The sequence below is a fragment of the Anopheles marshallii genome, chromosome 3 (assembly GCF_943734725.1).
Source record: "Anopheles marshallii chromosome 3, idAnoMarsDA_429_01, whole genome shotgun sequence".
NCBI classification, from domain to species: Eukaryota; Metazoa; Arthropoda; class Insecta; order Diptera; family Culicidae; genus Anopheles; species Anopheles marshallii.
Window position 1 is genome coordinate 26,428,457 of NC_071327.1, and position 16,068 is coordinate 26,444,524.

Consider the following 16,068-nt stretch of genomic DNA (forward strand, 5'->3'; position numbering starts at 1 on the left):
CATAAGAGGGATGGGGCGTTTATGGAGGGGCGGGTGGGCAAGTAAACTTGCGTGGATGTAAGATATGGACCAACGAAACATTTAGAGTAGTAAAAGAAGGTGAAAGAAAGCAGGAAGTAACGGTAGAGGAGAAGAGTAATACGAGCGGTTGCATATTTGGAAGAAAAAGTTGCAAGAAGTTGCCTACACTGTTTAAATTAAGCAATAATAAGATAAACACAAGCCCTAGCTGGTCCTGTGGTCAGCTTTCGTTACCAGTTTTTTTGTTTTGTTTTCTGTGAAGAAATTTGAACCCCTACTCTTGTTTTTGCCGCTGATCAATGATGGTGATCATTATAATTCGCTTTAAACTATGTTCATTCTTTGTTCTTTATTTGGCAGCAATTTAATAGAGCCGAGTGTTAAAAAAGCAGTGTTTTTTTATGTAGTGTGCGCGTGGTTCAAAAACGTGATTATTAGCACTGTCGACTAAGTGATCGAAAAGTGTTTGTGTGTGGGCTCGATCCTCACGAAGAAAAGCGTGTAGCGCGGTCATAATTGATCCGTTTTCGGTGCTGGTGACGAACGGTGTGCTCTAAATAAACATCATTATCAAGAGGATCCAAAGGAGCGAACGTGCGGTTGGAAGAATACTTTCCGTTCGTAAGAAACCCACCACCAAGTACAGCAGCTGCAAAACCTCGGAAGTTGTTGAGGAGAAGAATCTCTTGGAGAACGATCAAACTTATCAAGTGTGGCCTTTATTTTGAAAAGTAAGTACAACTGATAGGATTTAGTGGGGAATTTCTTCTCTTAAAAAGCATTCGGGAAGATTAAATTGCATGTTTAAATCGGTTTAAATCTCTTGAGAAAGGTGTGTCTTTTGCAACAGTCAACGCACCTCTTCACTCGCGCCTGTGGGTGTTGAGTAATGATGGCTATTTTATAGACATGAAGAGGTGTGTAGGCGGTAAAGGTAAAGATGTTGGACAGACAACACTGATTAAGAACCGAGGCAAAGTTTAACTTCTGATGGTTTAATAACACGGCAGGGACGGAAAAATTTGTTTGAGCTTAAGGATATTCTCTAGTTGTGAAGACCTGAAGTTCCTGGGCATATATTTGGTACATAATCTGGCTTCAAAACGCATTGCCATCCCGTTCCAAAATTCTTGCAAGGAAGCGGAAAAAGGAAATGAAAACGAAACTTAATATCCAACGTTGCGTTGGACTGACTGTTCGAGTTTTTGGCATATGACATGTCAAAACTCTCGCAACATATCATCTTACCGTCCGCGCAACGCACCTCGTACAATTATGATAGCATGTGCATGCCTTATTGCTGTGAGAGCGCGTGGTGATGGTGTGTGGCTTCTTCTGTCTATCACGACTAGCACGACTTTGGGGGTGCTCGACGGTCTTGGAAAAGTTGCTCCACCCAAGTCGCAGATAGATGAGTAGGTCCCGAAACAAATGGGGGACGCCTCAAATGCTTTTTTTTTTGTGTGCGTTTTATTCAACGAGGCCCGCTCTTCTCTGTCAAATGCATCATGTTTCAAGCCGAGTAATTATAGGTCATGTTGTAGCCCTGAACGATCGGTCCGCTTTTTGAAACATTTACCAACACGAGCACCGCGCGTATTGTGATGGGCGGAGGCGGGGTGGGGAAATCGTGAAATGAAACGCACAATTTCAACATAATTGGATTGATTCGGTCGGTCGGTCGGTGTTAGCGATGTGCTTTTTTTTGTCTACATATGCCCGTTTGTCCTGCCTTTTCCCCCTTGTGTACGGTGCACTGTAACAGCTTTCTTAATCTTGCATTTTGCGAGCGAAATCTCATTGTACAAACAGTACAGTACTTTTTGTTTGCTGTTGTTGATTTATTAGCAGAAAAAAGCCCGACTTCCACACTTTCTGCGATCGAGAGTAAGATCGGTATCCATTCTGCGGTTTTAGCCTTTTTTTCTTCACATGATTTAACATGATTCACTTGACTGAACTAAATTTCGTTCGATGTATCGTGATCGCGGGTCCCCCCTCCATTATCAAGTATGTCGAATTGTGAGCGGTTGACGAGAGTAGTGAGATGGGATTTACGCACTCGACGCGTGTTTGTTTCATTAGTCAGCAATTTTTTATACTTTTTCCCCTCAAGTAACTGTATTCCATGGGACAAAGCTACTTAAGACATTGGCCTGCCAGCGAACAAGCTGTTTTGCTTCACTTTTGTTGGACTGCGGTTGGCCTGTTGAAGGTGGAGGAAGGGCTCGGTTGGAAGGCAGTGAAAGAAATAAACAAATGAATCTTCTAGTGTAGGTAAAGAAAGGGTGGATGATGGGCATATGCTGCGGTGAACCAATGGTATGAAGAAAATTTTTCCGCGGAAGGGGCCGTATGCTACAGAGGGGGTGAAAAAAAAAAGATCCATTTGAGCGAACATACAATAAACAGTGTCCAGATGATGCAGATGGATAGTTCACCACTAACGACCATGGGAAATTCCTACGCCTTTGTTAGTAAAGTGCACAATGTATCAAACATTAGCCAGGAGAAAGCACAAGATACGTTTCTAACTACACACAAAAACTTTGTTACGCGCTGTTATACAGATGTTTTGATAGTGGTTATGTTTGATGTTTTTGCTGTACAACGCAGTAAAATATTTTATTCGATTAAACTTTGTATCCTCTCAAGGCAGATCTCAATTCTATCTTGTTTCTATACTTTTAAAAACTATTAATCTATAACTTATGGTTGAATACTGGAGCGTAGTTGAACATTTTCACAAGGAGTCTTCAAGGATTTGGTCCACTGAGAACGTTTTGCATATTAAAGGTTTGGAAAATACCTCAGAGTTAAGATTAACTAATGTAATCCATTATTTCATCCCTCGAATTCTTTAGTTCTAAAGCTGTATTCAAACGAGGTAATGTCTTGTTAAAGAACTAGAGCTTACATCCAGTGTGGGGTCTGATGTATATTCACGTGTATCAGCACACTCTTTGCTCCGCAGTTTTATATCTTCGGAAATAATAAATATTTAATACAGTGCAACTCGCTAAAGTGCACCAATTTTCCGCCCATTGAATATTCGAGACCTGCTATTGGTCTTTAAACATTTTCACAACTAATAACCAGAGGCGCACAACTCTCCCTGCAAATGCGGTTGTTCTGTTGCGGAACGGTATGCAGGTTCTGGCGAACATTATGTCTGTCTTGATTCCTTCCTCTCCGTTCAGTGAATTTCTCTTTGCGTGGGAAGAAATTTACCATTCAGCAGCTGCTCGCAAGAAAAACACAAAGCAGTACTTATCTTCTTGGTCTCCCGGTAGCAGCGACTACTACCATACACCGCGTGGCCAAGTTATGCTGGACGCTCTCCCGGAACACACGCGACGTCGATGATGATGATGATGATGATGGAAAGATAAACGTTTGTAACACTCAGCCTCAAAGGGTTGTGTATGGTAACGGTGCAGAGACCACCAGAGGGAAGCAGTGAAGTTATAAGTGCAGCAACTTCAACAACATTATTGCTCTCGTTGGTTGACGCCCGCGTCAAATTGCCTTCAGGCTCGAAAGCGGTGTATGGAAGATAACGCCTTTTGTGAAGCCATCAGCGCGTCATCGTGCACTGCTCGTAATTCAATTGTAACAGTTTGAGAGCACTTTTGTCCGACGAGCTTCCTACGGTAGTCTGAGATTTGAAGTTCAAGAGAAACTTGGGCTTTATTGTTACATGATTGCTCAGTAAGATAGTCTTCAGCTGCGTGGATGTTTTATTTAGTCAGTACCAGTGACGAGCTCAGAGCTTGCTGGTGATATCTTAAAAAGATAGTGAGACCGTATAAATAAGTTTTCCTATAGGTCAGGTTCATGGTGCTTGCCAAACATAGCCATCAAAACATCTGTTTCATGAAAATGTTTCACTGATAGCTTTAAAGTTGAAAGTGCATAAAGAAATGCATTCGCCCCACGATGTGGGCTCCCCAAGCAAAGTGAGTAAAGCACATCGGTTGCAAAGAGTTAACACCACTTCTGCACGGTCACTTGATACCTGGAGTCGGAGATGGAGATATTTCTGTGTTTGCCTAAACACTGTTCAATCTCGACCGGGCCCAAGGTACACACCTTTACGGAAAGGCGTGTCACATCCCCGAACACACATATGTGACACATGCCATGCGAATTCGACGCCAGACAAAGGATCGTAATATGCGCTCAAGTCAAGGTTGCGTAGCGTCTACCTCAGCGATCCATCTTCCATCGCAGTCTTGGAGCCATGGCCAGTCTCTCCCAGTTCTTGCGCAAAGTCTCGTCGGTACAGGATCAAATACACAGAACGGGCGGCCAGGCGGGGGGAGTACAGACGAGTTTTCGAAGATCCGCGATTTGCATAGCAAGCTGCTATCGGCTAGGAGATCGTATTACCCGCTGGAGGTTCGGGTGATGCCGGCGATCGTCGTCGTCCACTCATTCAATGTCAACTACTGGGCGTCGACCATCATCGTCATCATCACGTTGCCCGCCTGGAATGACAATCGGCATCGCACAATAACATCAAATTGCAAGTACGATCGCGCTTGTCGAATTCTTCACCTTCTTGGATCCTCTCCAACAGCAACGCGCCGTGTCGCAGTGGAAGTCGTTGTGGCATCTTTTCTTTCTCCTTCCACTCGTATTTCGCAAACAAAATCAATCCGGCGAGACAGTATGGTGCGCGACAAGCGACAAATATTACGCCCTTTGTTCGGCATGCGTTTGAATTGTGCGCGACGGCGAGATTCACACATCATATTGAGCTGTTGGCATGTGGCGCAAAAGTTTTCTTTACTTCGCCTGATGTACACACCACTCCCCCACGTCCGATGGAGCGTAGACGAAAGTCGAATGTGTGATCCGGTTGGACTGATGATCGATTTGCTTAGCGCGTAAAAGAAGCTTCAAGTGGATCGGTTTGGAACGCAATTTCATGGGAACAGACCCCCCACCCCCCACTGGGGTGGGGAGGTAAACGATGTTGGCAGGACATGTAAGCGAACAGAGGGAAAAAGACATCACATCAATTCATTATTCATGGCCAGTGGAATGTGTTCGTTCGCTGTGGAATGTGGAGTTTTACGCGCGGCCGATAGCGAAAGTGCTAGAATGTGTTTAAAGGTTTTCAAACGTACGCGCCTTGGGGTTTTGGCGGTTTATCATCGGTAAACGTGCGCTGCTGTTTCGTTGGATCCCGTGCCCCTGATGCGTAGTTTTTCTGCCGCGTGTTCCATCTCCTACTGCTGCTCCACGTGTCTCCGCTGAAGCCACCGTTGTCCATCAGTCATTTTCAAAGGGTTTATCTCTGCGTTGAACCAGTTTGAGCAGCCCAGCCTGAAGGTCACACCTTGCGTTTGCTCATGTGTGCGGTGGTTAAAATCTGTCTGGTGTTGTTTTGCTTTTTTACGGTTGTTTACGAAACGGTGCTTCCAGGGTGTTACCGTCATTGTAAGTTCATTTCATTTGCATATTTCAGTTCATTACAGCGATATGAGATGATCTTTAAATCTGCTCACGATCACGTTGTTGAAAGGTGGATCACGCAGGTTTATATTAAAACTTCCGGATATCAGAACTGGCAAGCGATGCTTCGTTACACGGCTGCAGATCGTAGAATATGAGGGTAATATATGGGATATTTGTTGCAGCATATTTTGCATCCATAACCCTCACATTTAGTGGCCCTTTCACGTAGTTTATAGCTAAACGCAGCAACTCTGTAAACACGTCCCGTTTGTATGTTTTAGGCTACGGTGTATACTGTTTCCAGCATGGGGAAGGATCTTAACGTTCCAGACGCGTTGCAAATGGATGCATCTAAACAGTAGTTTGTTTACGGAGTTGTACGTTGGGTACGCGTGGGCGAAGGGATAGAAAATTTATTTGTGTAACAGTGAAGAACGCAAAGGATAGGGCAGCGTTTTGGTTGCTTATGATAGTCGAGGGGGGAAAAAGGGATACGGAGGGACCGCTAATGTGCGCTATAGTTGATCGAATAGATTCTAAACGGAAGAGGGAACACTGTATAGTTCTAGACCCCTGTCATCATGCAGCGAACACCCGCACCATAATGTGGACCCGCAGACAACAGCCGTCGCAGGAGAAAGATGTTGAACACCAATAGAGTTGTTGGTGCAAAGCTCGCGTCGATACGCTTATTGCTGACCACACGGGCCTGCATTACCGTGTATCTGATCCCGAGCGGCCGTTGTTGTGTTATGTGTTCGTTTTCCACCTCATCTCGGCAGTACCAGCCGGGTATATCTATTTTATCTGGCTGGAAACATCTTTGGACTTCCGGTTTTTTTTTTGTTGTTGTTGGGTTCGCCCCCGGACAAATAACCTTGGCGCGGGGAATTATCTAGCGAGAGCAGACTGGCTAATAGATATTTCCTTCCATTGCTGCTTGGCCCTGTGTGCGTTATTCTTGCCGAAACATGGGGAGTTTCTGGTTGTGCGTATTGTACAGCCGGTATGTATATGTTCGCTGTTTACACTCCAGAATCTACTCCAAATCGGCGGGCCGCGTATGCAACCGCGCATTTTTTTTTTGCTACGGTAATTTCCGCCCGTGTGTGTGTGTTGGAGGGGGTCGGGGTAAGGGAAAGAAGGGGTTATGTTAGATGGCGTGCATACGAACTTTGTTTCGGGAGGTCGGTTAAAAGGCGTTGTTGATTATTTATACAGATTCGGGGTTGGGAGTCCACGTGGCTCCCGGTTAATGGCCTTTTGGTATTTTTTTTTTGTTCGTTCCGGTTGAGAGATCGCCTGTTGTAGTTTTTAGGCTCTGTGCGCGCATTCATTCCACTCGCTCACCTCACACACACGGGACGTGAAGAGTGAACCTCCCCAGTGTTCTCTCGCCGCCTTCATGCCACATTCTTTTCCCGTCATCTGTGGTGCGGTGTGTGTGTTGGAATAGTATTTCCACGTTACAGCTTATGGCAGCAATTTTATTATCGGGATCATCGTGGGTTTTTGTTGTACTGTTTTATTGCGGTTGATATTATTTCTGCAACCCCTTCCTACCGTCAGTAGCGAACAAAACCGGGTTGTAGAATACGTGTTAGATTGAGATGAGCATTCGTTTGCAATGTTCTGTTCAGCTCTGCAACATGTTTTATTAAGTTGTGGAAGTCGTAAATTTAAAGCTTTTCACGGAATGTCTGTTGGAACAACAATATTTACAATGGTTCTGCAATTCGACATGGTAAATCGTATTATTAATAATGTATTATGCTGTCTCGGGTTTCTTTTCACTAGATAAAGAATCGCGATCTAAAACACAAGGGTTCAAGTTGTGGCGTGAATGACTCCACCTCGTTTTTTTCCTTATCTTCTTTTTTTGGGGCACTATTTAAAAACCGGGCCGGTGGTGTATTGGTAGCGGCGCCGGTCTTCACCCGACAGGACCGGTCCAAAATCCCATCCGGACCCATCCTCCATACGCAGGACTGACTATCCACCTACGGGTAAAAAAAAGTCAAAGAAAGTCAGAAATGGCAGGCCTAGACCTCTTGAGGTTGTTGTGTCGATAAAGAAGAAAAAGATTGAAAAAAAACATTCATCATGCTGTGGCGGTATTCAAAAAAAATGTTCCGGTGGCATAACGGCAACATTCGTGTCTGCGCTTGTGGGCGGTGGCAGTGAAATGTTGTCGACATGATAATTTATAGTGGTCGATCTCTCGATTTGTTGATGAATTTAACATTAAAAAACGCACTCACACACTCCTATCACGCAACGACGACAGCATGTTTCGACGGTGCAGCAACCCTTTTCTTAACGCTTTTGCCCACGGGTTTCGGCAGTGATCGTTTTGCATTTGCTACGAGACACAACAGGAAGGTTCTTTTACCTTCACCTTATTATCTTATTGTCTCGTTAAGTTTTCCCCCCCCCGATTCGATCCGGGCGTTGAACATTGTATTGTGAAGAAGAAAAAAAAACACGAGAGGAAGATAAAAGCATGTGGTAGCTTTCCAAAACCCTTCGTTCAGTTCCAGCTGGATCCAGTTACCATCCTACACGGTGTGGCGAGATGGGCCACGCGAAGGTACTGGATGGTGTTCTCGCCAGCGACAACTCTCAACACGGAAGACAATTATGAATAAAACATGGACTTTAAAAGTAATGTTGGTTAACCCTTGGCCACGTGCAAAGGCACATCATGATTGTGAGGCCGTACTTTTTTTTTTGACATTGTACACCTACTTTTCCTCGCCATCGCCCCGAGGGTTTGTTCAGGATGCCATTCAGACGAACGATGAGTCATGGTTGGGAAAAGATGTTTCGTAAAACGAAGAACTAAAACTATTTCCTAACGGGAACACCAAGCTTTCCCTTTCGACAGTTGGGTTTTGAAAAGAGTTGAAAGTATACCATTGGATAGTTAACAACTTAAAAGTACAACGATTGACAGTTGAGTTTTGACATATTATTGCTTGAGAAAATGGTACTTAAAATAATCTATTTTTTAAATGTTTTGCGGAGTTATATTAACATTACATTTAAATAAATTGCGTTTAGAATAACAATAATTAAATTCATTCAATAAGAAAATGTAGCTGAAGAATTGAGCTTGTCCTTTCCAATATCTATGAAAGAAGAATGAAAGTTTCCAAAGCAAAACATGGTTGTCCAACCATAGCCACACACCCTTACGATGAACCCTTCCGAAGCGGTTACCAAAGAAGCGATTATTTGTCAATGACTATATTGAGGTCGTCGCTAGTTTCGCTGCTTTGTAGAAGTCTGTCTGTCAGGAAAATTCTATCTTTCTTCGCATAGCGGACGAGCTATTGCTAGATTATCTAACTTTCATTGGCCCTTGTCAGTGTATACAATCCCTTTTTCTCGGTTTTCAACGCCCCATCGACATCACAAAACATCATCAGCAAACAAATTCATAGCCGGAAAGATGAATCCTTGGCATTGGGGACGCAACGGTTTCGACGCGCACGCGGTAGAGCTGTGAAGTTTTGGCTACGTGATGGCTAGGGATGATAAGAGATGTTGCATAGGACAGGGGTTCGCGTTGATTACATGTCACGAAGATTAATTGATTTTGTAGTCAGAACTGCTATTATCGCTATGGGCTTAAGAACGCCCCATTTTACACAGCTATGCGCATCGTTGATGTAGCATTGATAGCTCATTTCTTACTAGGAAGTGAAAATGTGTTGCCTTATAAATTGCTCGACGATATCATTAATCAATTACAGATTAATTTGTGGGACAAGAATGAATGGCAAGAATATATACAAATTCACAACTTCGGAAATTTTTTCGCAATTTATTTTCTGTAACTCAGCTAACGCAAACGAATTAGTTCATTGACAAAAATCTTATCAAAAATGCTTTGTTAAATCTAACGACGTTTCCGATATTTCCATCGATAGGAGCTTTTTCGGCTAATCACACTCGTCGGATTCATGTCTTGGTTCGGTTTTTGTGGCATTAGCTCACACCGTAACGGATGCGGAAAGCGAACGGAAATGCTTGGTTCCGGAAATGGAAACGGAATGACGTCTTGATGTGTGGCTCATCAAATCGGGATCCTCTTCTCTCCACACACACATTCGATTCCCACTTGACGTGATACGAATCGCCACCGATGTGTTTCTTTTTCTCACTTATATATTCTGGTTACCTTCGTGGTTGCGCCCGCCCCTTGCTGCTGGACAGCGGATGTAATGTTATTGAAATATTAATTTCTTTCCCGACCGTTTTCTCGATATATCACCTATGTGGTCGCTTTCACAACGCGCATTCGTTCGGTTTTGTTCTGCTCACGAGTGTGATGCGTTTAGCATTCTACTTGAGGCCGAAACCGTACGTTGACGTACGAGCATGAAGTCATAATTCATTCGTTAAGAGCGTGGTGTGCGATTGTGGCTGAGTTTCTGTATTACTGACTATGCCTCTTGCATGGAAGGAACTCAGCTGCCAGCCAGGCGTACCGATTTGATATTCAGGAAACGATTCCGAATCTTCACTTTATTTTCCCAGTGATTTCGTTGATTGGCTATCATCAGCGAGAGCCTAATGCCAATAAGCCAGAAGTAAATTGCTGATGGTTCGGTGATTCGTTCACCAGTGCCTTGAACGTTGACTAAAATGAATAACGAATCAACATACGAACAACAGCCATGGGAATAGTTTGTAATATGTTCTTATTGATGTCGAAGTTATTTTTTCCACTACATACCTTCAAGAATTAGTTCCCTAGCTCTATATACTCTTTCAGTAAGTCTGGCGATCACATTTTTCATTTAATCTGATAAGATTATGAGGAGAAATGACTGAAAATAATTAAATATAATTAAATTATCATCAGGTGATTTCGCCTACCGACCAGTATGTTGCATACGTCAGCTCGATCGATTTGAATTTCCTATGCTGGCAATAGCCGGGTTAATTTGAAGTATGACAGTGAGAGATGTTATCAAATTATGCTAATACTTACGGATGTGACAGTAATGATAGACATTCGTGCATGGAAGCGGTGAAGATGATTGTGTATCAACCTCTCGTTTGGAACGTGGATGGTTTAGCAAATGCTGGCTTCTGTTTTGTGTATGTACTCTGCGTGCCTATATTGATAAAGAGTCGGTACGTTTCGGATTTCACACTCATAACGGTGCCCCAACCATAATACCTTAGAGCATTTTACGCACGTTACACGACGCACGATAAGGACTTGTAACAGTCTATTAAATTTTTATACAGTTAATGTGTGGCATTTGATATACCGTCCCGAAAATAATGTATGATCTGGCTATTAGATAACGTACTGAACGTTAAGTAAATTAACATATTTATGAATGTTATTTGGAGTACCACGAATGTCCTCGTTGGTAAGTGTGAGTGCTTATTTATTGTTAAAATTCAAGAGCCTAGCAGTTTGGAGTTCGTCTAGCTTTTACGGCTGTTTTGGTGCTCCTATCTGCCAACGTATCAGCCAGGTTATTATTGTTGCTGTCGATTCTTGACCGCATTGGGCGCAATCTGGCCCTGAAAACAAGTTCGTGCAACTGATCAATTTGCACACGCGAAAAAAAATGAAAGAACACCCATCAACAATGTCGTGACTTTTGCAAAAATTTGATTAGCATCCATGTTTTTCGTTCTTGGAGACTGCACTGTCTTGTTTGTTAGTGGTTTTTTCTCTCTCTCTCTCTCTCTCTCTCTCTCTCTCTCTGTAACGCTTGATGATGTTGTTTGTTATTTGTGGCAGCACGGTGGTATTCATCATTTTGGTTTTGGATTGTGATGCGATACGAGGTGGAAGAATTCGAGAAAGAACAACGATCGATGTTGGTCAATCTCACCGTGAAATAGGCTGAAGAAAACTTAATATGTTCGATCAGTATATCACCGAAAGGTAAAAAGTGCGCAATAAAATTCGATCACGAATAAACTTGCTTCTCCGTTCTAATGAAGTTGATGATGGTTGGTCACGTGTACGTGAATCTCCAATCGTGTGCTGGGTTGCCCTTTTGCAATGTGCGGAGGTCCGATCGTAAAACACCTGGAAATTGATTAGTTCTTTGGGCTCCCGGTATACCTCCGGCTGCACTGATAAGGTACACCGTAAGATTGCCAGTTAGAGGTGTAGAGGGGAGCATTATTGACAGTGCCAGTCGTTGCATTCCTTCTTAGTTTGTTTGTTTTGTTACTTTACAGGCTTTTAATTTCGCGGATATTACTTTTTTCATTACCGCAGTTCCTGTCCCGTGCATTGCGTTAGACAGCGGCGTGTCGGGTCTGTGTAAGGTTTTCGGCCAAGAAACGACCAGACTATATGGAAGGGGAGCGGCAGTTCGAATGTTCGAATGCTATTTTTATGACCATTATTTTATGGCGTCTTCGGACGGATGGTTGCAAAACTGCGGGTTTGGTTGATGAAATTCCTGTTTCGGTGTGTTTAACTGAATTTGCATACTAATAGCGAGGTGTAGTAATGGGCTGGTCCCTTGACCTAACCCGTTAAAGGTGTTGAGTCCCAATGGCTGTGTGTCAGTTGGCGTTTGCACTTAGCTTATTTGCTTGTATGCGATTTGGTGGCCGAATGTTGAAGCTATCGGCATCGGAAGACATCGTATGCGTAGTTTTGCCCACATGTCACACAGTCTGTGGTTATTTATTTCTGTGTGCCGGAAGTATCGTTGTCACATGTTTCATTTTTCTGTATGAGACAATGTGAAACATTACCTAAGGTATTTTTTTTTATCCAGGTGTACGTTTAAGAGGTGATGTTTTTTTAAATATAAATTCCGTCCGAAAAAAAAGCCTTACGGTGGAACCCTTTCAGACAAAGAAACAAAGATGAAGTATTGGTGGGTTTATACACCGATCGCAGCTTATGGAGAAACCTCAGCAGTGCCGCAATTCGGAAGAGCTAATCGCAAAAAAAAAAAAATTAAATTGCTCCGTTTCAAGAAATACAAAATAAAAAAATAGACGTTGTCGTTTGTTACATGGATTTAAATTTAATAGACACTAATTAATTCTTAAATTTGTGAGATATACGCTATAATTAGCAGCAATTCTTTAAACATGTCTAAGGCTGTATTGTCACATTTATAAGCATACAAGCGATAATAATATTCGCTTATAAGTCCTCTAGCAATACAATTAACGGGAACTGATTAACGAGTTCTGAGGATTTAAGGCCAGAAATAAACTCGAACGGATTAGTCACGTTCTGTTTCAGTCGTTGTGACTTGCCATTTTTCAAACACGGCCGTACCTCCTTTGCCGCGCAGTTGTCACCAGATGCATTCTCTCGGAAAACTTGTCTTCTCGTGATATTCGCCTTTACCGCGCGCGTCACTTCTTTCAGGGTGGAAGGCTTCTGCCCTTCACCGCTAATGCCTTATTTTAGCGCAGAGGCGCGCAACCACACGCGGCAGCAGCAACCTGGTGTGGTAATTCTGCCAGGCCACACATCTCTCAGTGCCGTCGACCGCCCCAAGGTCATTAACGATGGATGCGCGCGATCGCGAATGAATGCATGGAAAGTATGTTCGTATGTATGTAGCCGTTGTACGGCTCCCCATTGCCGTGTTGAGCTGTGCCGCGGCCGACCAACCCAAAGCCCCGGGTGTGTGTGCAGCAGCAGCAGCAGAACAGAAGCAGCAGCTGCTGCTGCTTGAGCTCTGTGTTTCTTCTTGCTGTGGTGATATTGTTGCTTGTCGTAAACGGGTCGCTGTTCTTGTCCTTCTCCGGTTTTTCGCCATTTAAAGGAAGTTTTAGTGCTGCCGGTGTGTGGAGGTTTGTCTCCACCCAACATATGGTGCACACGCCTGCCGCCAAGTGTAGATCAAGCTCAACAGCAAGCTGAACCCACATGGAAGAGGATCGTTTGGGGTGAAAAACATGAAGACGAAAAATATGAAACTAAACCGGTATTTTGTAGATACGCACGAAATAGATTAGTAAATTAAGCCCTCCGCGTTCAGGCACTCAAAGTACTTGATTTAATTTTCAGCTTTCAGTTGGTATTGTAGACTAGCTAGTTGAAGTACAATTATTTTTGTACAATATTTGTTACTGTTACAAAATTATTGTACCAACAGAAGGTGTTCCATTTTTTTTTATTATTATACAGTTTGCAACATATACAAAATAGCACCACTCGCATTGGTTCATGACGCTCAAGTTTTTCCCACGTCAAGAAATTTCGTCAAGGTTGCACATTTGACAAATCACGTTCATTCAGAGCTATTTTCTAGATTGCTGTTCAAACGTGCTGACTCGCCGCTATAATCAACAGCGTACAGGCAGGTCCCGTTCGGTCGTCCGATCGAGGGGATGGCTTAGAAAATTGTGTTATGGTACAGAATTGCTTGGTACTCTCGGCAACTTTGTTGGGGCACCCAGTACTTACACACCTTTTCTCACCTTCGGTACCACTGCCTCAATCAGGCTGTAATGAAGTAGCAGGAAGCCTCTCTATCGTATTCTTGAATATGTTTTTTTGTTCATAGCTGCGCTCTTCCCATGCGGCAAGTTTTATTTTGTTTTCTTCGTATCACTTGTAACGCGTTCCTTGATTCTTCCCCAGGCGATCAGCGGCACCCCGTACCCGGAATAATAAAGCCAACCATCAAAACATAATAACAACAAGATTACCACGTTAATGTACGGTTATGTGCGCGCGAGCTCGCTCTAGCTACGCTGATTAAACATAACGGTTTACGGCACCGTTTCCTGGCTTCCTGCACGTACCGGTATCGCCGCCGTGTCGCGACCGGTGAGCACCGCCGCTGGATTGGACTAGGTTTAGGGATCAGTCAAAGGAGGAGCGTTCGGACGTGTCATTCGGTCTATCTGTAGCATCCTGCGCAACCAGCAACAAAACCCGGAAGAACGTCCAAATCGGACATTTTCATTACCTTAAGAGGTTTGGGTTGCGTACCCCATGATGGAGACACTCACCGGAATGACCCCCACCGGTGGTCGATTCTAGCTTTGCAAAGAACAGCGCGCAGCAAATCGGTCTTGACCTCTTTTTTTTTTTCAAGAAATACCACATAACCATTTTTACCCAACCAAAGTCGCCGTCTTAGGGCGGAGGAAAAAAACATTTTATGCTTGCGTTCCTTCGTGACGTTGACGTCCGCGGAAAGGTAGCAATGCTGAGGTACGGCTGAAGCTGCATACTGCATTTATTAGAACTTAGCTTATGTTTTTTATGCGTTGCGAGGGTGGCACACCTTGTGGATGGCTGCTCGAGACAACTTTTGCAACATCATCTAAACTGCTCACCCACCTCCCCATATAAACTGCGGATCGATGGCATTGGTGGGGCGCACTTGTTTAATTGAAATTGTTAGAACATTCTCACAAATTTTATTGCGACCGCGCGACTGGGCTCTGCCCTTCTCGCTGATATGTAGCAATTTTCGTTTGGTGTCGCGCTGAATCATCACCATTCCCATCCATCGTATAGAAACATCGTGCAGCGTTGTCAGCTAAACATCAAAACAGAGCTTTATCCAATATTTGATGACACAACGCGGCTTTGGTGATTCATGCAAATTTCAAAGAATGTTTAAGTGATTTCACTTAAATGGTTGCTCTTCCGGTGGCAGAGGGATTTAATTTGTGTTTACCTCCGGTTGGTATCATTCAGCGATTCGCTTTGCGTTCAAATTATCAGGAACTAGACAGTGCTGTAGTAATATTTTATTGTAAGGGCTGTTAAAGCGGTCGTAAACATTGATAATGTGTAAATTCCAGTCAGTCGCTGGTTTAGACGAGTAGAGCGAAGTAAAATAATGTTGTTTGGGGAACAGAAATATTATCGCTTGGGAGCAAATAATTCTGTACAGTTGCGGTTCACATTTGAGCATGAGCATAAGTATCTTATTAGTATATGGAAAGATAGTGAAAATAAAACGAAAATTGCAATCTTTGCTATTATATTTACCTTAGCATGGTCGTTACTTCCAATCGCAAAGGTTTAATGTCTAGAACATTGCTTGGGTCTTGAAAAACAAAAGGATTTTTTCGCTTCTGTGCACAAAAGAAATAACGTTTATATCCAATAATTCATAAAAGTAGCTGCTACAAATACCAATTCGCATTTTTCGAATAGTACACAAGAAATTTCCTTTTATGAAGTTCCATCTGAACAAGTTTCATTTAGCGTACACTTGTTCTTGTTTATTACACCGTGCGGATACTATCCCACAACATCTTGAAGGTTAGCTTTTGTTGCCCTTGCCAGAGAGGCATAAAATGTTATAGCCCTATTTTATTTGCGGTCGATGTTTCAACGGTTTGCGATGGCAGCCTGGTTCTGCCTTGTCAGTATTGCGACGGAAGTGCACCCTTTGGTGACATCGACAAGGGGGAATGTGTCACATGGTAGGGCTCTATTGATATTTATACAACCGCGTTTCTCGCTCGGTAGAACTCGGCGTAACGGAAACGAATGAAGACATTTACAAAATTTGTTCTGCTAAGTGATTTTAACGATGGTCACATTCAAGACTAGTTTTTCATGTTTGGTTTTGTTTGACGAAATATATTGAA